The sequence below is a fragment of the Puntigrus tetrazona genome, chromosome 13 (genome assembly GCF_018831695.1).
Source record: "Puntigrus tetrazona isolate hp1 chromosome 13, ASM1883169v1, whole genome shotgun sequence".
Lineage (NCBI taxonomy): Eukaryota > Metazoa > Chordata > Actinopteri > Cypriniformes > Cyprinidae > Puntigrus > Puntigrus tetrazona.
The window spans coordinates 3,298,706-3,324,451 of record NC_056711.1 but is presented as its reverse complement, the minus strand read 5'-3'; the positions used below and the strand labels follow the sequence as shown (position 1 = coordinate 3,324,451).

Below are 25,746 nucleotides of genomic sequence, written 5' to 3'. Positions count from 1 at the left end.
AAACAGTAACAAAACCTCGCTCAAACGGCAGAAAGCCCCAAACCATTCCACCTTACTTAACGGAAAAAGGCTCAATCGTTCCAACAATTATCCGATTCTCAATCACCTTTTCCCAATTAAACACTCCAGGCTGCACACAAGCCCCGTCTCTTCAGCTAAGCCGAGCTACATGCAGCGGCACTTGACAGAATAATCTTTCAACAAATCCCTCCCCAAACATTTTCGCGCTGGCTGTTTCCTAATTGATAAACCTCCACGGGGGGCCTCGCTATCGCACGACACCGCCTAGCGCAAATCCAGCAGTCGCCGGCAGCCTTAAACAGCAGCGCTATGCGCGCGACGTGCTAACAGAGCGTTTGGAGCCGCTTGAGAGAGAACGCAGAGCGCCGCTAAGACCCGGAGGGTGTTTTTAGGTGACTTTTCACCTCAGAGGTTACAGCGCGAGCACAGTTGAGTTTAGGGAACAGACCGTCATAGTCCAGTCAGGCAATCGGCAAGCACCTGCTATTCAACATTAGCTGCTGTAGTGAAGCAAACACAACATAAAAAAAATGCAAAAATTGTACGTTAAGTAAGTCTTACGTATCTTTAGTAAATCTCTATTGGGCTCACTGCACATGCTGTTGGAATATTGGAAGTTTTCTTTAAACAGTTTATTATTTTTTTGGTTCCTCAAACTTTTAATTTTATTGCATTTAAACAGTTTTTTCATTATTTTACATCAAGGTGTATACAGTCCGTGCTCTCAACTTTCTTATTCGGCAAACATTCGACGCTTCATAGCCTAATTAGTATTTGTAATATGATTATTAGTTTTGTATACCTATTTTAACTTTATGTAAGTTGTTTAAGATTATGTGGTATGGAGCGTGGTGTATTTTTATTCTTTCTTTCGGTAATAAAAGTTCCTTGTTCTACGTTGTATTTTGTTGTTGCTTGAATTCAAGCAATTCGCGCCGAATTTCCGCGAATATAAACGTCAAAATAAAGGAAGAAGAGCGTAACTAGTTTGTTTGAGAACAGGCGGTTATAGAGGAAGCGCAAAGTCCCTCCCCTCCTTGCAAAGCCACGCCTCCTAAAAAAAAACTTATTTACTGTCCAAAAAAAATATGGTCGCTCTAAATGCATGCAAAGTTGTCGTCTGCTGCTTTAAACGCCTGACTGACTGGTTGTCAATGTTTTTATGATTCTGTCATCATTATAGTTAATATTTAAAACTCGATCTGTATCATTACTGTTACAATAAACTCAGGATTAACGAGACAAAATCACTTATTTACACTTAAAGCAAATCTTTTTGTCGAAACTATATTTTCACTTTTTAACATCTACATGTTTCTCCTGAAATCAAGAACCCAGTACTGACTGGCTGAAATCTGCAATAAAACCAATCTCTTCGCTTGAACTGTATTATTTAAAACGAATTAGATAGCTGTACGACCCAATAAAGTACAAACGCTCGGTCCTAATCAGCAACGTGTTCAGCACTTCTCAACAAACTGCAATTTACTAATTGTTTATCGACATTACCCACCTGTAAGTAATGGCTGAGACACGCATGACTTATCAGCTCACTTTAAGTGCACTCAATAAAAGGAGGAGGAATGGGAGCAGCTCGACTGTCATATCAAGCAAGCACCATGCAATGAAACACTGCGGTTTATTTCACCTCCCCTGAGAGACATTCAGCACGGTATTCGTCCCAAAACTAGTGAGCCGTCTGTACTAACAAAAGAGGACCGAAAAGTACTATAGTGTTCTCTGAAGTGCTTTAAAAGGAAGCGTCTTGCCCATTCACTTCTGAGCATGGTGTGCGCAGTGACGACTTACTACAAGGTGCAACCCTACGATCTCCAAATATGCTGTCTAGGTAGGCGGCACACAAGGTTTTAAAACAGAGCCAGAGAAGTCAATGACATCAGGATGCTGATCTACTTTACACAGAGCTGGATTAGTGATGCTGCGGCCTTATATCAACACTACAGATACTAAAACAGGGCTGCATTATGCTGCAATCTGTCGATGAATTGAAGTGGAAACTAAATATTACACATGCATACAGGTGACCTCTATAGGCTCCTGTTATTAGAGATCAACAAGTTGACTATACTTCACATTAAAATCAGAAATTCACAACTTCACAACTTTTTTTTGTTACTTTGTCGCTACTATTAAAAATACAAAATTCATTTCGATTGTTTAAATGCCACTGATCCTTGATATTTTTAACGACAGGCATAATATTAGACCTCACTTCGCCATTGGGTCCGCCAACTATTTGTGATTTTTCGCGAACATTTTGAATGTCATTCTATATTTGTTATAATGCAAGCACAAAGATAAACTGGTAAAGCGTTTTCCTGCGTTTCGTTTCACTGTCTCTGGTCCTTTCTGAAGGCAATGTGCATCAAACAACAACAAAAACTTCCCACGCGCGCATTTTGCGACGTTTTACGTCGGGTATAAAAGTAGCCACCGGCTTCGTTTTATTTGACGTTTGAGAAAAGCGCGATGTTTTTGGCCGTCGCGGGTCAGACTGCCTGCCAAATCAAAGTGAGGAACGCGACAGAAATACGCCTGCAATTCGCAATAAAATGTTATATTTAAGTTGGCCGTGTTCCAAAGAAACAAGTTGAAGCAAACGTATATTTGAACAGCGTTAGAGCTTAAATGGAGTGTGTAGCGAGTCCGTGTTCAACGTGAATACGCGACTTCTTCCCGAGCTGCGTGTGTATGAAGCTCACGTTGCAAGTGGCACGAAACGGACAATTAAATCTCCGCACGGTTATCTGCACGACAGTTAATCGTCAAGCAGCGTTTCGTGATCGTGACAGCCGGAGGGTCGATTCATAACCGCAGGTTCCTCGAGCGGTCCTTACCTGCTCCGTTTCCATGATGGACTCCATAAACTGAGAGCACATCGTCGAAATATCGCCTCGTTTTCCTCCCGGCAGCATTCCGCGAAGTTATACCGTTATATGCGAGGACACGTGAATACAATGTTAATCCCCGTCGCTTTAGGACATCATCATCATCATCATCGTTATTATAATAATCAACCCGCTAAACAGTCGAGTATTAAAGAAGACCGTGTAACCGAATCGGTTGCACAACCGGATCTAGTTGGTGAGCATTAATACGAGCATATCTCTGACCGGGAGAATAAAAGAGACATTAAAGAATTAAATATAAGTATTTTAAAATCGCGAATACTGGATAGAAAACACATCACGCATTTTCACTGCCCATGGCCATGCCCGACTCCACCGAGCGAATAAATGCGCGTAAAACACCTGACATCGACACTTTTAAGATCGGTAACCTTCTCTAATCTGCTATCTGATCAGTGCCCGGAGGATATGACGATCAAGAAGCGTTTCACGGCTCTGATTGTGACACAGACACGATGTTTAGGTTTAAGCCAGCACTGCTGGGTGTGTTTATCAGTTCATCTCAACGGTGACCGGCCGCGTATATCAACAAAATATGAAAATAGATATGATAGCGCGCTACTAAAATAGACTAATGTTTCAAAGAAATGTATTTGTGAACTTCTTACCCGGCGCTAGTGAATTTTCCGCAGTTAAACCCAGAGTTTGGTGCGGATCAGTCTTCACTCCTGCTCCAACTGAATAAACTTTGCCCGCTTTTCCTTCTTCTTCTTCTCCTCCTCGCTGGCTAACACACACTTGCTAGCGGCCGCTGAAATCTCCGCGCCCTGCGCCGTCAGGAGCGATCTCCGGTCCCGCGTCCCGTCGCCGGTATCTCTCCGCGAGGAGTTGAAGTGTCAGCGCGGATCGCAGGTGTAGATAACCGCTGTTCCCGATCTCAGATAAAGTTTATCTCCATCTTCTCCCGTCCAGCGCCATCTTTCCCGCGGGGCACGCCGGGTAATCCTCAGGAATCCCGACGCGACGCGACGCGTTCGCTGCTCGTCACGGAGTGCTGGAATGCTGCGGGGAGAATCACGGCGCGGGAGGAGCGCGATCAGACCGACCACCGGCGAACATACAGCACATTTACATCCGGTCTATATGAGGATCTGGCTTTCAGAAGTTGATACCAGCAAATAAAAGAATGGCGTCTGCGTTCATACTCATACAACTACGTGAAACTAACATGGGGTACGACTCCATGATAGATGACAACAGCCTGCTTGGGCTACTTTCTTAATGTGAAGTTATTAATATTAAGTGTCACTGATAGTAGCTATGCGGGTCTACATCATAAACAGTGATTGGAATTAGCTTATATAGAAAATCAATGTCAATTAAAGGTAAATTGAAAGCAATATCTGTTCAGATAAGTCACAAACCCCTTATAGCCTATAATTTCACGCAGATAATATTTCATCTAGAACAGTTCCCATGTTCATGAATTTTAAAGAATTATGAAAAGTCTTTATGAATTTGTTTAATAGAAAATGACATAATGTCTCATGTGAGCGCGGACAACTTATAAATATAATATAATAACTTAAATATAATAAAAGAAATATAATAACTTAATAATTGTTGTAAATAATGCTGTCAAATATGTCAAATATATATTTAAATAATTTAAAAAAATGTTTAGTAAGTTGTGATTGGGTTCTGTCTTCAGTGTCACGTGATTCTTCAGAAATCATGCTGATTTGCTGCATTTCTGAACGTTACATTGAAAGCTGCTGCTTATTATACACTAACACTCAAAAGTATGATTTAAAAAGGAGGAAAGAAATACTTTTTACTTGCATTTGAGTGAAGTGACGGTAAAGACACGATACTGAAGATAAAGATATTGGGAAATGTTTCTTGAGCAGCAATCAACTTATTAGAGTGATTTCTGAAGGATCGTGTCACACTGAAGACAGTAATGATGCTGAAAATGAAGTTTAAGGGTATTAAACGGGTATTAAATTGTAATAGCATCGCTGTTTTTCTGTATTAAATGAACACAGGTATGTCCTTTTCCGATTAGAAAGGGAAAAACGTTGAAAGGGCCTCAACGCAGTATGTCACGGAGATGAAACTCAGCACCAGATGGCAGTCAAGGGTGCGAGTGGGCCTCGACGCCAAGGGGGCTTCAGAGCGCCGAATGTTTGTGTAGTTAATTGTGTCATCAACGAGAGCGTCCTGAGACCTGGCCGGAAGTCATCGAGAAACACAGACTCATCGGTTCCTGTGTGCAAGATTAGGTTGACAGTTGATAAACAGAAAATGAAGCGTTTAGTTTCCTTCCCCACGCTTTCCCATTTTAGGCTCGATCTGTAATCCGACCACCTCACCTCAGCACCGTTTGCGTCTAACAAAACATTTAAAGGAAAAAAAATCGAGGTACTGGGGAGTTGTTGTCTTCATCTGACAGGTATAGGGTGAATACTAATGCTGACAGCTGACCTCAGAACAGCCGGCACAAAGCATGCGCTTTTAAAGGGGGTCGTGGTCTCTTGACCTCCCGCCGGCGAAGCTAACATTTGCATTTGAAGCAAAGGGAGAGACTTCAATGACTTCAAGCAGCGTGATTCATTTTTAGAACACCTGCGGACCCGTGTGGTCATGGAGCCGTCAGAGAGCCAACACAAACGCTAGCAAACCCACACACAAACAGAACTAGCGTGCGAGCGTGCCTGCGTTTAGACGAAGGGGAGTGAAATATGACTCTAATTTCGCGATGTTTCCAGCAGGATTCTGTATAAAAGAAGGAGAATCCGAGAAGGCGAGCGATTGTATCGTAGATACCAGTAGGAAATAAATTTCCCTGGCGGTGGGAGTGGAGTGATTAAGTCATATAAACATCTCAGGTTGGATCTCGTGAGTAAATTGCTACATGCAGATTATTGTGTCATAAGGCACTATGGGTGAAACGAATGCGCTTTTTGCTAACGGCTATTATGTAAGCAGTAAAGTGAGAATAAAGCCTCAAATAAAACCCAATAAACCTGTAAATAAAACAGCAGTGCTTTGTGTTTTATAGTTACCAGAAATGCACATAAAAACAAAAAGTGGATAATACCCTGGAAGAAAAATGACCGTTATATTTTATTAATTAATTAATATTATTGTGTGTGTGTGTGTACCTGTATATTCTGGGGGCAAATTTCTACCCAAAAGTGAGCTAAACCTAAGAACATTTTTTAAATTGTAAAAATGCTGAATGTTTTCTGTGAGGGGTAGGGTTAGGATTATGTTATAAAATCTAAAATAATAATATAATCTATATCTCCATCACTTTAATTTATTAAGCGCTTTTAACTATACAGATTGTGGCAAAGCACTGAATAGTATCAAATAAGAGAATAGATTGATAGTGATGTATAATGACAAGATTAATTTTTATTAAATGCAGAGACGGTCTGTGTAATCAAATCAACGATTATCGCTGGAAATGAAGTGGCCCCCTGTATATTAAAAGAATCTAGAAGTTTATATAATGTCTCAATCTAGATAGCTTAGTAAACAGGAGTGTGTGTGTGTGTGTGTGTGTGTGTGCATTCTAAGTTAGCAGTCATTCATTTTTTTAGTATGTATCACAGTTTTCACAACATTTTATGCAGCAAAACTTCTAAACAATTAAAAATGTTCAGCGATTCAAATGGTTTCAGAAGGATCACGTGACACTAAAGACTGACGTTGCTGATGCTTCAGCTTTTGATCACAACAAATGACATATTTAAAAATGGAAAACTATAATAACACTTTGATCAAATAAACACATGCATTTTCGGTGGGTGACGATACTAACTGATACTGTGAAGCCGCTATCTCGCTCACCCACTGCAGCATAAACCAGCAGCAGGATACTTTGAGAGTCTGGTTTGTTTGGGGTAAAACTGCATGCGCAGATAAATAGTGGTTGATCCCACCCTGTTTCTTTCTGGTGTAGCCAGTTGTGTTTTGCGAAACACGCAACAATGCTGGTGTGATCATAAATGATGCGAACAGTTATCCCGACAGTACAGAATAAACATGTCAGAAGTCGCACTGAAGATGTAATTATGCATTCAGACTGTCTGACGTTTCGTTATACAAGAGAAAGCAGAGGCCCGGCGATTTAAACACGCAGCCCCGTCTCTTCCTCTTTGGGCGCCTTTGGCTGTTTGTTTTCCACAGTTGGATTGGGTTCTGGGCTGTTGGAAAACCCATTTGTGGCACAGCGGGAAAACCTGCCACTCCTTCTAATGCATGGAGAAGCACAGTCAAGCTCTCAAACACTAGTGTGAGTCAGGAAGGGTGACGCAGTCCGACTGTTTTCTTCAGGCCTGCGATAAAACTTTCTCGGTTACTGGTGGGCTCTCTGAGACAGAGCAGATATTTTACTACCTGCTTAGTTTGAGATCCGACATCTCTTCTACTATGCTCACAGGACTGAGAAAGATCTGGGATTTCTGGGGTTTAAATAACGCTTTCAACTGGGCTAAGTGGCTGGCAGCGAGAAGACGGGTCTTTCTAGAACAGTGGTTCCCAACTGGATTTGTTGCAGTAGTGCGCACGTGTAACTAAGACCAACGGAAAACGAAAAGCTGAAGAGTCAGGTTTTAAATAGGAAAAATATCTGAACTCTTTGGTCATTTTTGAGCGAGATGCTACTGGTTTAATCAGATCCAATGATCTCTGCTAACCCGCAGCTAAAAGATGGCAAATCGCAACTGTTTAACTCTAGGTGAGTCTATTTTCAAAAACAGTGGAGTGTTCCTTTGAGGGTATTCTCGGAAAAACTGGAAAGCTAAAGGAACCTCCTGTCCAATTGACTTCTGGGTTTGGGTCCACCACCGTCCAACGGTTGTGAATCACTGCTCGGAGGGCAGTACGGTTGTTAAAACACATTTATGCCTTAGTTTTTGACACTTTCTATTTAAATGCTCAATTTTTTTTTCTCTGACAGTACCAAGAGCAGCCACAAGGAGAGGATGTATGCCAGTGATTTAGAACAGCACCACGCTCATACAGTATTGATCCACTATCATCATTTACGGTTCTCATAACCGTTAATTTTCTGCAATAATAAACTTATAGGGAAAAGTGCTTGTATTAAATGCACCGCATGCATGGTTTAAATGCACTGCGTAGAGCGATCGAGCACAAGAAAACTCTCATTGAAGGAGCCTCTCTTGCGCTGCCCTCACATGTACATAAAAAAGATCATTATAGAACAAGAAGGTGAACCCGATCCTACAAAATGACCCCATCCAATCTAATAACTCCCACCTTATACTGCGCAGAAACTGCCCACACTGTGATGGATTCCTGCAGTTGGCACCAGTTACTGTGTGCTGCAGGCATCAGTGCAAACACAGCTTGCTAAAGGTTATTGTCATGCTTTAGCCTTGAATACCAGGCCGTTTCCAAATGGCAGCAGTGTCATAAATTCCAGCTTGGTGCGGCTCATAACTTACTGTCTTCAGTGAAACAGGAAGATGTGCTGATTGTGTCCCTGAGGTATCTCTGTCAGTGAGCCCCAACTAACAACCGCTGTTTCTATTTGCAGAGGCAGTTTGTCCATATTTAGTATAGGCTGCTATTAAAGAGATAGTTCACCAAAAAAGAAGACAATAATGGTAATTTCTTTATTTTGTAGAGCATGAGATATATCTAGAAGCTGTTTAATGTACAATGGTTTTACAGATTAGGTGGACTAATACGCACTATGCTTTCAGACACTACTACAAACGACTTAACCTTCTTTAAAAGGTGCACTATGTGAGGTTTACTACAGGGGATTTCAAGTCAAAGTCCACGTTCCCGCAGAGTTCAGCGCTAACTCTAATCAAACACACCTGGACAAGCTGATCAAGGCCTTCAGGATTATTGTAAAGTCACAGACGTGAATCCGATGAAGGTTGGAGCTAAATTCTGCAAGATAGTGGATCTCAAGGACTAGAGTTGAGCATTTCTGATATAGCATAACTTAAAAAAATACATAAAATAGAAATATGAAATTCTGCTTATTCAGTGACACCTGTGTCCTATAAAAGTGTGTACAAACAAATGTCTTGCCAACCATGCGTTTAAATATAAAAATGTGATTTAGACACTTTTGTTGGTTTGACAGTATGCTTATCTGCAAAAATTATTGCTATTTTGATGGAGCCATTATTTAAGTATTAGGTCACGCCGAAGACTTTCTGAGCAGGTAAGCGCTTTATTATTATTCCAAAGATATTTAACTTGACCAAAGAACAAAGATTTCCTAATGGGTTGGCCCTTGAGCTTGATAATACATTGAGTACTATAATAGTTCACTTCAAAGGCTCCGTCTGCTGTGGAAGATCAACACTTACAGCTAAACTCTGAGCCACACAGGAGGTCAAGGATACCAGCTCTTTCAAAATACAATGCCAAATGTATTTTTTTACTCATGTGTGTTTCTGGTATACATCATATAATTTTACATTAATTAAATTTGATCAAATGGTTATACCAGATTAACATTCAAAAGTCTCAGATCACAGATCCTATTTTTTTTTTTTAAATTGCCATGAGATTATACCACCCGCATAACAATTTAAGTCAGATTTTGTACCCAGTGAAATAACATGTAGCCAAGAATATTAATACTGACGAAATGTCAAACAGTTGAGATTAGGCTACATTGCACCAAACTGATAATCATTTTCCTGAAACACATTTTGGCAGTCGTGTTACGTGTGTTTTCTGTTTGAAGTCAGATCTAGCGATGCCAGATTCGTGAATGAATCACTTATTTGATTAATTTGTAGTGCAGCAAATACACACTCCAAAATATATAATGATACATATAAATAAAAGACAAAAAACACTGGATTGGATGGAAATTTGTTACAAACCTGGTCCAGATTCAGAGAGGTAACATAATTGGGGGCTCGTCCGGGATTAAAATAAATAAACTGGAGATTTTTACTAGCATACGCTGGGAAAGAAATCATCCCCAGACCCTTCTTTTGGCTACATAAGGCGTAAGTCATTCAGCTTTATTCTGTGGAAACAAGACGTACAAATGTGAACGACTTTGTACTGCAGGTAAAGGCATTTTATATCTATTTATCCATAACAGTATAGATTTTTGAATGTGGTATAGGTTTTCTTTTTATAAAGGTACTGCAGCTGTGCTTTTTTTGATAAATTCATCTCAGTCAAGGTGCAGTAGTGAAACAGAAGCTAAGTCTTCGGTCTTCAGATGCTTAATTTCTCTTGACTAATTCCCCATTAGTAGCTTATTATCTCTGTTTCTTCTATAACTCATAATTTTGCCATAGAAATAATCAGTGTAGTGGCTCTTTGTAGTACTTATGGCAAAATTATGTAGTACTTATGGCAAAATTATTGATTAGGCTACAAAATGGCAGACGCTCATTAACACTCATTACACAAAGCTGCCTGTTATCAGACAGCAGCCATCAGTAATCAGGGAGCTGCTCCATTTTGTTCCTCCTTGTCCTGGCTGATTGTCGCCCTGCAGTTGTGTAGGCAGCTGCTTTCTGAAGAATGATGTGGTTATTTTTACAAGCAACAATGACAGACAGGTCGATCTCGACAGGGACCTTAGAGAGCATCAGCGTTCTCGCATGCCGACGGCTTGTAGCACAAGTGCCGCTTAACTCGTCGTAGGGGAAGACAATACCCGTGTGAACCATTGTGTTTAGTACAATGCCTTGAAGAACGCCAATGCCCATCTCTTTCAGTGGACTCTGGACCCTTGCAGCTGCCGCTCTCGCTCTGACCCTGGTCCTCTGTTACAGCCATGGGTGTTATTTTAGAAGGCCTGAGATACTGGTCTGTCCAAAGGTCCCAAGTCTAATGGAAAACTCTGTTAGATTGTGCAGGTCAGCAGGACTGAGAGATACGCTGCTCATCTTTCAATATATGGTTGTTGACAGATGACAGCATCGGTATAAAAGTAATCTTCTTGTACTTCAGACTTCAAAGGCCAAGAGCCTCATGTCAAACTTGAAATAGCACCTCATTTCACCACCTTCACTGCCAATGAGCAACACACAAAGACTATTTGCATTATGGGAACTCCTAAGGAAACATAGCAGGTGCTCAGGTGCAGTTTAAAAATTTTGTGCGGTGGCTAGATATTACCATAGAATACTTTTTTGCCTCTAATAATCAAGTAATCTTGAACACCTTGATTGGTTATAATTTGTTTAATTAGGTTAGCAACTCAATAGTGCTCCAGGAGCTTCATTATTAACACCTGATTAGGGAACACTGTTTACTTACAACTAGGTGCTTATTAACATGCATATTACTAGCATATAGGCTGTTAAATAAGCACACTGCATGGCCATATTCTAGATCTCTTAACCTTACTATATATTTAAACATACCAACTAAACAATAAGCAGTAGGTAGGAATGTGAGGGAAAACTCTTAATTAATGATGACTGTGCGTTTCCTAGTCTAAAGAGTTACCAAAATTATTTCCTTCAAATGAAATTCACCCTGTTCTGTTTCGCAATCAAAAGACTTTCACTCAGATTCTCTCAGATTTCTGTCCCTTTTCTGAAATGCTTTATAAAGTTCCTGATAATGTTCAAATGTGCTTGCCAGTGCAATGATGTTAGCAAGTGCTTGCAAGTAATACAAGTCCAAACAAAGTCCAAACAAACTCATTAAGACAAATCAAAAGCCAGATCTAGAAGATGATGAATTATAGGACTAGTTCGCCCCAAAATGTATATTCTGTCATTAATTACTCACCCTCATGTTGTTCCAAACCTGTAAGACCCTTGTTCACCTTTAGAACAGAAATTAAGATATTATTTATGAAATCTGAGAGTTATCTGACCCTTCATAGACAAAAACACAACCGAAATGATGCCAGCTCCATAAAAGTATACATCGGTAAAACAATGCATGTCATCAGTGGCTCAAACACGACACTACAAGTATACTATTTTGTGCAAAGAAAACAAAAATAACAAATACATCTTCTGCCATTTTAGAGAGTATCACAACATTTCCCCTTAACATAAAAAACCATTATTGCGTAGATTACATTTATGCTCAACAATGCTGATTACCTCAAATATGTTGTTAAGAAGTCTCCAAAATCGCAGAAGTTGTAACTCTGGAAAAAATGGTTGAGTAAATACAATTATTTTGGGGGGGTTTTGCACAAAAAAGTATTTTCATAGTGTCACAAAACTGAAGTTGATGCACCGATGTCACATGGACTGTTTTTTACTAACGTTATGTTTTTGGATCTGGGATCAAATGGAGGGTCAGATGGCTCTCAGGTTTAATAAAAAATGTCTTAATTTGTGTTCCAAAGGTCTTGGAACAACACGAGGCTAAGTAATTAATGACAGAACTATCGTTTTGGGTTGAACTAATAATTTAAAATATGAATTCCTAAGTGCAACAGTGATCATCTGTAACCTCCATATCCCATGAGCGCTCTGGCTGACTCATGAGCAGATGCCAAAAACAAGCAACTGTTCCCCCTCCATTATTTATTTTAAAGCATGTTGATTAAATCCAAAGCCTGAAGTAGAACCTCTATGATATCATAGGCTCCCTTGTTCAAATCCAGCAAGGTTTTAGGGCTGATACAGAACCAGGACCTGGGCACTGGCCCAAGATGTTTCAACCTGTCCTACAACCAATACGCATGTATCTGATAAATAACTGGAACCATTCAGTCAAAGATTCTTTAAAGAACCACCATCTCTTTCTAACCTGTTTAAAATCTTTACCACAAAGAACATTTTGTGAAACAGAAGGGTTCTTCAGATGTTAAAGGCTCTTTATGGAACCATCTAGACAGGTTCCTAGTGTACCGGTGGAACAATGTAACATGCCGCAAGACTCATAATAGCTTCTGGGAATGCAGCACTGGGACTTACTGTTGTATAAATATTTTTATAAAAACAATCCTTCTATCGGCGCCAGCAGCCTCGTGGGCAGCTCGTCGTCATCCAGCGCCACTGAGCTTGAGCGTCATGAGTTTGAGTCCCGGCTCACAGACCTTTCCCGATCCAGTCCTCCTATCTCTCTACCCCTTCGCTTTTCTGTCAGCTATGATCTGTCCTTTCAAATTAAAAGCAGAAATATCTAAAAACAAGACTGCTGATCCTTGACCACGATTGATTAAAATCCTTTATAAATGCGTATCTGTGACCTCATTACATTGGTATAGTGATTAGTATCTTTGGTACTGCATCTGTGTGTTGTTTGGTAGCCATTCTGCTAAACATTCATCAAGAGCTAAATTGCTTTTTGGAACCATTTTTATAGAAATGTTCATTTTATGAAACCTTTTAATCCCATTGAAGCCTCCACTCCACATTATACGTATATAGACCTTTGCTTTTCTAAACTCACTTGCAAACCACAGATTCTTATGGATTCTTGTTTTACGTACTTATTTTTATGGATGTTATGCACATTATATGGCAATGAAAACGGTAGCATCACTGCAGTGAAAATTGTTTAGCATAGTTCAATCAGTCTGATTTCCATCTTCTTGTAATCTTTGTGGGGAAATCTATACATTAAACTGCGCCTTTTCTAAACGTGATGGTCCTTTTGTGTTCAGTGTTTGTCTTCACGTGGAAATCTCCCTGCCCTTGGTTGTCACCTTTTCTGTCTGTATGATTGATTCACAATGTCTTACGAGGCATCTTCACCCCCACCTTCAGCAGTCAGGGATCAGGTGTCCAGTTATTATAAGCGTCTAATGGTGACGCAGACTGCTTGGGGCGTCACGGGAGAAACACACACGTGAGACTTTCCTCCAAATCTTGCACTTTTCCAAAATAGCTTGAGGGTGAGGGGGTATTTATACTGAGGTACATCAGAGACCTGGACGTGTGAACTGGCTGACAACTGCATCTCTGTGAAAAATGGTCTGAGACAGAGGTATGAGGTAATAGTCAGGGCTTGTAAATGATGGTGGTGCTCAGTATCTTGTCCTCTAGTTGCTTAAGACTCTTTCTCAGAATCAGACTCCATATGATTTAAAGCAGACAGATGGTGTGTGCATACATTATCTCTACTTATATCAACAGTTTCATTTAACACTCTAACACTAAATCAATTTAATCTGTCTCTGTTCACTGCCAAACAGAAAATAACTGTGGGAAATTACCAGTGGGGAGTCAAAAATGGTTTAAACTGGCCCTAACAAAAGTTGAAAGACAGGTAATGGGGAAGCAGGAAGAATAGAAGAAAGTGACTTTTGTTTGAGTTGTGCTTATTACATCACTGCACTATTAATTATAGACAATGAAAATTATTTGAGAGAAACTATTTGAATGTAACAGATTCCAAGATCACCAGAGAGGGATTTGTGATTTCACACAAAAACACCAACATCAACCACAAAAAACAAAAACAATCAAAGGTAAAACGTAAAATGGCTATACACTCTAAAAATGTTTAGTTGAGTTAACTTGAAATTTTAAGTTACGTGAACGGCAACTGGAATATTTTAGTTGACTAAACTAAAAATCAGCACGATAAAAACTTTTTTAAGTTGAAACGACTTTATATATATATATATATATATATATATATATATATATATTTTTTTTTTTTTTTTTTTTGTATAGCCATTCTTTTCATTTTAAGTTTTAGCTTTGATTATTTGTGTTTTTAGTTTGTGGTTATATTTTGTGTCAAATCACAATTCCTTCTCTGGTGATCCTGTAAAAGCTTCTTTTTTTTTTTTTTACAGTGTATAACAGCTACAAATTGCCATAAGTAGCCACGCATGCCAAACATATTTAAAGAACATAAGTTATAATTCCAAAACATGGCATTTCAATTCTGAATATAAATATTGAATTCCTACAGATCAATTTAACGATTGCTTCAGAGTTCCATTGTAATGGTGACTAAATTAAAAATAGTAATATTAGCAAAGTAAGACTTTTACATTTTAAAACCGTAGCTGTATCAAACCGGAGCTTTGACGGACGTCATCTTTCATATGAGCAAACTGGATTAAACAGCCGAAGTCATGTGATTATTTACATCGGGCCTTGTACGTAAAATACTGTAGACTGGTTAGATTGCCTGGTTTTATCCCTCACAGACGCATTCCCTACATTTACAGTGGCTGTCACTTAATAGTGTGTGAAATCAGAGATCGGATAGCCTATATATCTCCTTACACTTTCCCTTATGCGATGATAAAACTCGTGAATGCGTTCACTGTATCTACGACTATAATATTGTTCAGCTCTAAACACTTTTCTCACGCACTCTGAGAGCTATTAATGTTTAGTTTGGCCTTTATGTGCCTCACACACTGGCAATGTCACATCTGCATTATCATTTAATATCAGTGTGACGTTTGGAAGAGGATCGTCCAACAGACAGGTGGTTCTGAGCATACAGTTGCACTCGAGGGCTGAGTGAATAAGCTGATATATTGCAGCGGGCAATAAACAGCCTCGGAGAGTTTGTGTTGCTGTCTTAGAAGAGTGTAATGGTGATCTGGAGGCGAAAGAAGAAAAAGGGGATTATTTGGGACTGTCGGTTTAAGGTTTCCCTCATTTTACACTTGAGCGCAGGTAAATGTTTTCGCTTTTTGAGCTTGTGGCATTTACACATAATTGAACACTTTAAAGCAAGAGCAGACACGCGTGCTGGAGGCGTACGATGAGAAGAAAGCAAAGGTTTTATCACGCAATTTCAAGAATGCTTTCGCCATCACGATCAAAAGCTACGAAATGTTACTTGTACGATTCATTGACAAAAATGACCTTTAGTAAGTTAGATCCAGGTGAATATTAAGTACATGTGCCAAGTATTAAAAGCATATCCAGGCCTTTGACTGTCAGTAAGGTGAGGTCCAATTTGAGAAACCCATGTAACATCAAAAGCCACCTATTACAGTTCGTTTTGTTTTAATGTGTTGTTTAAGAACGTGTTTATCTGAATCAGCTGATGGAGACGTGGTTAGGCCGAGCTCTGGCTGGTTTACTGTATTAGCCCATAATGAGGGCGAAAGCATTTCTTTTTTGTTTACTTCTGAGGCTGCGTGCGTCAGACATTGAGTAAAAGGGAACGCTAAGCTGTGGCCATGCGACTTAAGACTAAGACAGTGCTTCAACAAACCAGGTTTGCTGGATTCATCTCAAGATTTTGACAATTTACATATTTCTTGGCTAATGGCGTATTTGCATGTTATCCGTAAACGCACATTTTCTTGCATTTCCAGTGGTGTCACAATATTTAATAAAAGCTGTAATGGCAGCTCTGCAGGTTGGAAGAGGCGTTTTGAGATAAGACAGCATATATCCATATTGAACATTTGCAGAAGTGTACACAATTTTACCCGATGACTGAAACTCCATGTGTTCCTGCTGTACAGGAATGAATTATGTAGTTCATCACCCCTCAGCACTGCGGTGGTAAAGCTCAGATGTCAAATAGATGTAGGCTGTCTTACAGTATATGCGGTACTTAGTCAACATGCTACGTGGCTTCCAGACTCACAGCATTGATTAATATTTAATAGTGACTTAAGACAGCCTTGACGGCTTTTCTTATTCAATCTTCAGTATCGTTTAGCCTAAGAAGAGAAGAGACATCGGTCAATACACTTAAATGTTCACATGGTGATGGAGGATTGGTCAGTGTGTCTCCTCACTGAATTGCTTCTGAAAGAATGCCATTGATCTTTTAAAAAGCACTCTTGATGATCATATTAAAGCTGATGTGCAGGCTTTAGGCACACACCAATATCTTGGGAAATGAGCTTTAAGAGTACTTGTGTAAAATTGGAAATCCTAAAAATCTATAAAGCTGCATCTTTATATAGTTTTTATTTAATGCTCGACTGAACCTATACAGTTTCATATGATGAAACTGCATTAATCTGTTATGAGCTGCCTAAGTGCAGACAGTCTGAGACATAGTGGTGCTAGAATTGTAGTACCGCCTTATATCAACATTATCGTGCTCTCGCATAAGGTTTGTTAGTTCAACTGTCAGAGTTCATGCGCTGCATCATGCAACTGTTTGTCCTCTGAGTCTCTAAGAGCTGGTTGGGGTGGAAAGGTCAAGTACATAGTAATCATAAATCAAAAACACTGATGTTTCCAAGGAAAGAGTGCTCAAGTTACAGAGTAGGCTGCTTTGCTTGTCACTCAACTCTATCCAAATGCAGATTTTAAAACAAACCAATATCGAGCATATGAAGAATAGATTCATTTTAAAAATGATAGTTTTTTTGGTTTTAATAAATTCAAGAGTAAATACTAATAATTTGAGTGTTCATATTTTCACATTTGCAAACGATTACATACTTATGGAAGCCCATTTCACCACTGCATACAATTTTTAAAAAAGTCAGAATTGTGAGATATAAACTTGCTGAGTTATACATATGTTACATATACAGTATGTTAAACATTTCCGAGTTATAAAGTCCAAAAAGACTTTATATCTAGCAATTGAGAGTTTATGTCTTTTCTTTTTATTCAGTGGTGTGAATAAAATGTGAAAATACAGAATTTTGAAAATGTTTCTTTGTTTGCTGTTGCCTCCTACTTTTTTGATACATTGTTCTTTGTTGATTTTACTGCTTCTGTTAGCTTCAAATATGTTTTATTTTTACGTGATTGTGCTGCAGCATTTTTATAAAAGTAAAACTGTTTGCCCGCAAGTACTGCTAACTACACCAGTAAGTGTGTTTAATGCTTCTCGAAATATTATCTGTTAATTGGAGCACAGTTCATTGACGGAGCTGTGATGAGCTGATGATCTGAATGAGAGAGAGATGCAGAGCAGGAGCAATGCTTTAGAACATTGATTTTGAAACTTGTGAATCCATTGGAATCATTAGAATGGTTTTGTTGTTGTTGTTGTTTTGGTGGCATGGCAACTCTTCTTCTCTAAAGCAAAACACCATGGCCCCACCCCTTTATTACATGTTCCCAGGGGCAGGGTTTATGCAATTGTAGGGTTTGTGATGTCAGCAACCCATGAAGTACCTCGATGTAGTCCCTACCAGCCATAACTGTAGTCATTAAATTGACATAATTTTAAAAGACAGTATCTCTGTTTGCTTTGAACATTTAGCATCGTAACATTAACAGGAGGAGTTCAATGTAATTCAAATACAAGTGGTTATGATTGAAACACGTGCTAATAGCAGGTAGGAACAGTACTGTGTCGTGATTAGCCACTTATAGCCGGTCACCTAAAATGCACCTGAATACCAGATGGTATTCCAAACCTTTTGAAATCGAATGACTGAAAGCACATATGGGGTAGGCAAAAATGTGAATGACCACATGACATGTAGTGTAATCACTTAGTGCCCATTAAAGCCCATTAAAACGATAATATAAAACGGATTATGAACAAAACTGTAGCCGCTTTCCTCTATTCTTCTCATTCTCATTGGTTCATTCAAAAGTATTCACACACCGCACTAGGTGCTCCTGCAAAAGTGATGTAATGAGGAAAACAAAGAGGGTCTCAATGAAATCCGAATGCAAATAGTCACAGGAGATACACTGGTAACACTTTACGGCAAGGATGATGAATTACTATAACTTCATGCATGAATGCCTCACTTCATGCAGTATTATGTCATCAATTGTGTTCTAACTTGAGTTCAAAGTCTTTCATTTATGACTTCATGGATGAACTACACATTAATTAAGACATCAGCCAAGATGGGTACATCGTCATGATTTATTACACATGATCATGATGTTTTCTTTGTTTATAGGGATAATAATTTGGATAATATTTTCATTTACTGACAACTTAAATGGTGCTCTTCACCTCTTACAAACCTATTGTATTCCATCAGAGAGGACTGCAATTGCAGCGTCATTTTGGTACTGATTTTGACATTTTTAAATAAATGATTGTAATTACACTGTCTGTCATGGGGTTTTTTTCATACTGTAACGTTAGAGAGATAATTATGGTTAGTTTTAAAGGTAGCATTATGATTAGAAAGTATAAAACATTACTAAAATGGTAATTTTCTTGTATATTATTTCGGTCACTTACATTTTCTATCTTTTTATATTTAACATTACTGTAAAATGGGCAGGTATTTTGGTTTGGGGGTAGGTTGAGGGCTAAAATGACACACATATCTTAATAATATAAACAATACATAAATATTTAACTTTTTTGGCTAAAAATAACAAGTAACAATTCGCAGCTGAAATCTTCTCATAAAATATTGCTGAACAAAAATAAACTAATAAGCCCGCAAATTACATACTTTTACGTCTTTGTAAATATCCAGTAAGGATCTAGCTTTTGAGGTTTTTTTTAAGATCATGAGAAACTAATGCTTAGTTAATGATGACTACTGTGTCTGAATGTCCACAGGATTCTCATGCTATGTGCTGTGATTGGCCAGTGTTGGGGTCTGTTAGTTTACATGGAGGGCTATATGAACATGCTTAATAACTAAAAAAAATTAAAAACATTAGTTCTCACATTAACTGATAGACTGTTCCAGCCTGTATGAATGCACAAGGTGATGTGGATTTTTGTAAATTCCTTTAGTAATTCAAGTGTGTTTTACCTGCACAAAATAATACTATTTTAATGCTCAAATTCCTGACAATTTATGTACTATAAGTATAGACTTATCCAAAGTAGATAATAAAGGCTTTTCTTTCCTTCTTTCTTGTGGACAAAGAAAACATCATGATCATTTGTAATAAATCATGACGATGTGTCCATCTTAGATAATGTCTTAATTAATGTGTAGTTCATCCATGAAATCATAAATGAAAGACTTTGAACTTTTGATATACTGCATGAAGCGAGGCATAATTAATGCATGAATTTATTCATGAATTCATTGTGATTCACGTACCCTTACCGTAAAGTGTTACCGATACATTTGAAATGCGTGGTGGAAAATCTAAAGCTTCTAAGCTGACCACTTGTGATCCGATCAACTAAAAATGCATCTTAATACCAAGTGGAAACAGGTTCTGTTTTTGTCATGCTCTTAATTTACAAATGGTTAAATAAAAAGAACAACTTTTAGGGGAGCATAACACGCATCTGCAATGCTTTGCGTGTTTGGGGGCCAACCGAATTCAAGACAAGCAGCATGAAAGTTCTGGGCTCACACATAACAGGCCACAAAAAAGGGTGTGTGTATTCTTGTCATCTATGGACTTCAAGGTTTCAAATGCCCACTGGTCTTTGTTTTCTTCTCTAGCCTCAGCTGCTCCGGGGTCAAGGCTGCTGCTAGTGTGGAATGTGTGTTGTTCTTTGTGCAGGCCGTTCATCTCCACTCTCATCCCAGCATAAACAGGCATGCATTTAGTGCCAGGTGGCTAGAGAAGCACCTCAGTACCATTTCTGAGAGTCATTCAATACTAAAGCCATCAAGGTCTTAGCCTACTGATGGATCACTCTCAACCGTGCATTGTGTACAGATTACTAGCAGTTAGAGAAGAAGGCATCCCACAGCTGCACTGTACATCTAAATGTGCAATCTCTCAACCCCTCAACCGCCAGCTATTTCAGAGTCACCACCCATCCTGGTCAAAATTAGCCCAAGCCTCCCTCTTTCCAGACCACACAATCTCTCAACTTGCCTCTCCATTTAATGTACTGTAACAATGAGCTCCAAGATTAGCTTTCAACAATGAGGCCACGTCCCTTGGGCCGCGGTCCTATCACGATACAGACATGAGAAGAAGTTGTCTGACAATGGCACAATAAGTGCACCAGTCCCTATGCAGAAATGAGTGACAGGAGCGGAGCATCCCAACTATGGAACGTTAATTCTCACCCCAAACGTGTTGCACAGTGGAGGAAGGGTGCTAATGATCTGTGCAGGATCTTCTTACAAAACAAATATCTTTAAAGTACGAAGGAAAACTTTTGTTACTTCAGTACAGGGGCATCCAGTCCTGCTCTTGGAGGGCTACTTTCCTACTTTTCCAACACCTGCCTGGAAGTGTCTGGTCATCCTGATGGCCTTGATTAGACTGGTTCAGGTGTGTTTAAATAGCGCTCGAGCCAGAGACTGTTGGATAGTGGATCTCCAGGAACAGAACTGGACACCTCTGTTTTTAATAGCTCTAACTTCTGAGATCCAGGATTTTATGTCAGAGGTCTTCAACCATGCTTCTGGAAGGTCTCAGCCCTGGAGAATTTAGCTCCAGCACTAATCAAACACACCTGTACCAGTCTTCTGAAAAAGGTCTTCTTCAACTCTTTCTTGATTTATATAATGCTGGTATGATGTACCTCGATCAATAGCACACCGTTTGTTCACTTAAGCCAAGGGAGAACTGGTCCCCCATCTAAGCTTGGTTTATCCAAAGGTTTTTATTTCTCCATTTCTATCACCTAATGGAGTATGGTTTCTTTATCAGTATCGCCATCTGGATTGCTTAGGCAGAGTTTTAAACATACTGTCAGAAATGTATTCATATGACAAACTGATTTTCACCATCAGATGAGAACAAACCATAAACTGAATGATACTGGACTAATGACGATAAACTAATTTGAAAATAATAAGCAGGTGTGTTGAAACAGATAAACTTTACAGGACAGGTTGAAGGCGCTTTTTTAAATATGTGCACTTACATTATTTTTCACTGAGTAAAAACATGGATTTAACATGAATTACAGTTAGGTTTAGGTAAGTACTAGATTTTACATGTAATGTAATTAATATACTTAAATTTATATGTACAAGCAAAACCTGACTGTAAAATGAAGTGCTACTACTTTCTTTTCGGATTACTTGTGTACCTGGGTGTTGTGGGTCAGCTGGGTGTAGTTCCAGCTGCTCTAACAGTCTGTGTCAGGTTTCGTTTCAACCAATCTAGCTTTAGTGCCTCCACTTTTCAAATAGAGCTTACGAAAAGGACTGGGGCTCAGCACACAGTCAGATGTCATGCGGATTAGGAGGGCTCTAAGACCTTGGGTCTTCATAATAAAAAGGATCCTGGACGTCAATACAAGAGAACCTTTCACTGGACATACAAAAAGCATCAGAGATTGAAATGAATTGCCAAGCTCACTCCCATTTCACAAATTGAGTCTTTGAAGACTTTGAAGCCGGTGAGGGAAATACTTCAGCAGCACCAAGAGACCATTGAAGACTGAGTTGGACTCTGGATGGTGCAAGACAACAACAGGAAACAATCAAGACAGATTGAACTTGTCCTGTGAAGGATGACATGTGAGGAAGTCCTCAATGTACCAGAAGGGTAAAAAAGTTAGAGACCCTATCTTTCAAATTCTCATGTAACTCTTAGAGCAGAAATAGCCCTCTTGGTTGCCTTAGTGGAGCAGAGGCTATCTTATCAAGGGGTTCACTTAACACCGCTTCAATCCGACGACGGGACGACGTGCTTGGTGACAGAGTACGAGCGTGTGCCTTAAGTGAAGTCCTCAGGGGTCCGAGCAGCCCTGTGAGTCAGAGCTGCAGGGCAGGGTGAGAGGCTGTGAAGTGCGTGGACGCGTGCGCCTCCTTGTTCTCCATCCGAGACGGAGGTTTAGGGTGAAGGGAAGGTCAAGAAGCCCCTTCTTCATGCTGTCTGCAACTTAGACACATGCCGAAATAACTTCAAAGACAGACGCCCAGCATACACTAGCTGTGGACAGGGGACACGTCTCATAGGCAGAAAACAACACCACAGTAAGATCAACACAGAGAGCCGCCGCTCAGTGGATCTTGACTTAACCTGATATTCACACAGGAAGGAACACCAGGCTCAGGCTATAAGAGAGGGTAGGTTCGTGCTGGAATGTGTTTTTTTTTTTTCTTCCTTCTTAACACTTAAGCCCTGAAGATATTATATAAGTTACTGAGGTTTCTTTAAAGTCTTGTAAGTGCTCTTTTTCTAATGTTTGATGGAAATTCTTACTCTGTCCGTGCATTCGAATGCATTTTTCACACGGAGCCTTGTATAGCATCTCACTGTAAAGCTCACATTTGCAGGCGCATATATTACTGGTCTGCATGGTGTGGGAAACATCACTGGGTTGTAAATGGAGTTCATAAATACCGTCACTTCCTAATAAAACTCTGACTTCATAATCTACTTTCTCTGGCATTCATGGAGCTGTCTAATATAAGAGCTGAGCCTGTTAAAACACATGGACAGAGTAGCAAGAGCAAGTCTGAGGGAGACAGATTGAGAGAGAGCGATAGATAGATAGATAGATAGATAGATAGATAGATAGATAGATAGATAGATAGATAGATAGATAGATAGATAGATAGATAGATAGATAGATAGATAGATAGATATAGATAGATAGATAGATAGATAGATAGATAGATAGATAATGGCAATAAAACACCCTAATTTTTAGAAGTTTAGAATCTTTTCAGTGCAAATATGTTCCTTTAGTCATTATATAACATTTTACTGAGTTGCTGTTGCTGTCTTATAAGTGCTCTAATGCTTAATTGAAATGCTTACTTTGTGCAATGAGGTTACTTAATTCTCAATTATTTAGCTGAGCTAACCAGAATAGATAGATAGATAGATAGATAGATTTGCATTACTTGTCACAACACATTCTTGTTTCATGGACTAAAATTGGCATATGAATCGTGCCATATGCAAAGCACTAAAGCCCATATGTTGCAAATGATAGGAAGGAAGCTCCAGCAGGCGCTCTGTTGCACTAGTTAATCTCACTCTACTGTCTACATACAGGGCATCTTCTCTCAGTTGCTATAGTAACAGTGACCACCACGGACACACAAACCAGGATTATTCTGTGATATTCATCCACTTCGCTTGAAATGCGAGTGGTCCGTGATAGATGCCGTGTTAAAAGGGTAGTAGTATTTAAACCCCATCTAACACGGTCCTTTGAAGATGCTTTTACCCTCCACTTCATGCTAGTATATTAAAGTGGATGCAATCTTCATACGAACAGCACAGATATCAAAGGTGCAGCATTAACACTGGTTGAGTGTGCGAGTACATTTTCTGGGAAGGACAAATATACATATCATTCAAGCTGCCCTGCTTTAAGCTCAGACTGTTAAACACCCACTTAGCTTCTATTCATGCCTCCGTGGCGTATGAGTCAGAGGACGGGATCCAGCGCAGTTGTTTGTTTGTTGGCACAAACACAGTTACATACAATTTTTCTAGGGGCGCATTGTCATACTTCCAAAAAACTGTGATGATGCCATCTTAGTGGTTTGAATAGTTTGATGTACTACTGTTATTATGACGAATTAGAAAATGCTGATACTGGCTGTATGGTTTTTCTGTTCTCTGTTCTTTTGCAAAGCAAAAACCGTGACTATCAGAGTTCCCATCTGGATTACTCTGGAAAAACTAGGAAAAAGAAGAGTTGGGATTTCTGAAGTGCTTTATGTGGGGGGATGGAGGAGGAAGTGGCGGCGTATTTTTTGCTTGTAAATGGATGTTTTACAGTAAGCAGTGATAACATGATATATGATGATGACAATTCAGAAGAACAACAAGAGCACAAACCAGGAGGGGAGGACGGGCACATGTTCTGGGAAGAAATAGGCAAGAAGGGCCTTGAATCTGTTCTGAATGCTATTACTGCGTAAATACAGAAATTACAAAAATAACAGAAAAGAAAAGAAAGATTAAAAACAGATGATATGAAACTAAGTGAAATATATATAGATCGTGGAATTTTGGATTTGATCACACAAGCACTGAAACATAGATTTTTTTTCAAAAGAAAAGTTTTGAAAGGAACCAAAAGGGGATTTTCTGGTGATGCCATAGAACCGTCCTTCAAAGAACCTTTCAGTTCTTAAAAGAGGTGTCATTTGTTAACGTTAGATAATGTATTAACCAGCATGAACGAACAACGATCAACACATTTATTGACATATTTATACATTTTTGTTAATGTTAATAAAAATACAGCCGCTTCATTTTAGTTGACGTTAGTTAACAGTGCATTAAATAACGTTAACAAGCACAGCTTGTGATTTTATATGCATTAGTAAATGCTGAAATGCACATTAAATAATATTAATAAATGCTGTATTGTTCAATCTTAGTTCATGCTAACTAATGTAGTTAACTAATGTTAACTGATGAAACTTAAAGCGTTACCAGAACATTTTACTAATCTAAAGAACCTTTTGTGCAAAGATAAGCTCAAGACAAGCTCCATGCACGTTGAAGGTTCTTTATGATACCACTGATACCAATAAACATTTTACACTTTAACACTTTTCTATGGCTTTCCACGTAGAAAGCGTTGATGCAATAAAAAGACGTCAATATCCTTAAAACATTCTTTAAAGAGTGTAAAACCGTTTCCGAGCACAAACATTCTTTATAGTAGTAGAAAGTTCTAGTAAAAAGGTAATTAAAATGTTCTTCACACTATATTAAGAACTGTTTACTGAAAGCTTCTTTTGTGGCTTCACAAAAACCCCTTTTTGGAACCTTTGTTTTTCAGGGCGCAAGATGAACACGTTAAAACAGATACTGTGTGTGATATTCAAATGAAAGTCAATTTTCACAATTGCCGTAATTGTTGCGACTGCAGTGGATAATGATGCGAAGCTAGAGCAGCGAGCGCTCGCGACAGAGCAGCCGATTTGAACACCCTAATTACCGCGCTGCCATTTTCAGCGCAAACATAATCAGGCCACAGCAGGACAGACGTACAAATGTGTGCTTAAAATCAAAAAGCTGAATGGCTGGAATAATGGGCTTGCCATTATCTCAATATAAACATGAGGCGAGCAACCAAAACAAATGAGCTTTGAGTGCTTTCCTATTCTTCTGTTCCTCAAAGACTATCAGCACATAAGCCCTCAGGAGCCCGATAAAGTAGTAGTAGTGATTCA

At 39.1% G+C, this 25,746-nt stretch overlaps 1 protein-coding gene across 4 annotated transcripts in view; it reads right to left on the bottom strand.

Annotated features, from left to right (window-relative positions):
* tjap1 (tight junction associated protein 1 (peripheral)) overlaps positions 1 to 4,023 on the bottom strand; it is a 77,930-nt gene extending 73,907 nt beyond the window's left edge. The window contains exon 1 of one of the 4 annotated variants that reach the window (XM_043255234.1): positions 3,560 to 4,023. The gene's annotated coding sequence lies outside the window, so the exon portion shown is untranslated. Of the gene's footprint in view, positions 1 to 2,879; positions 3,034 to 3,559 lie in introns of those variants that run through there. The other 3 variants (XM_043255237.1, XM_043255236.1, XM_043255235.1) reach the window with 3 other exon arrangements.
* Positions 4,024 to 25,746: the final 21,723 nt, after the last annotated feature.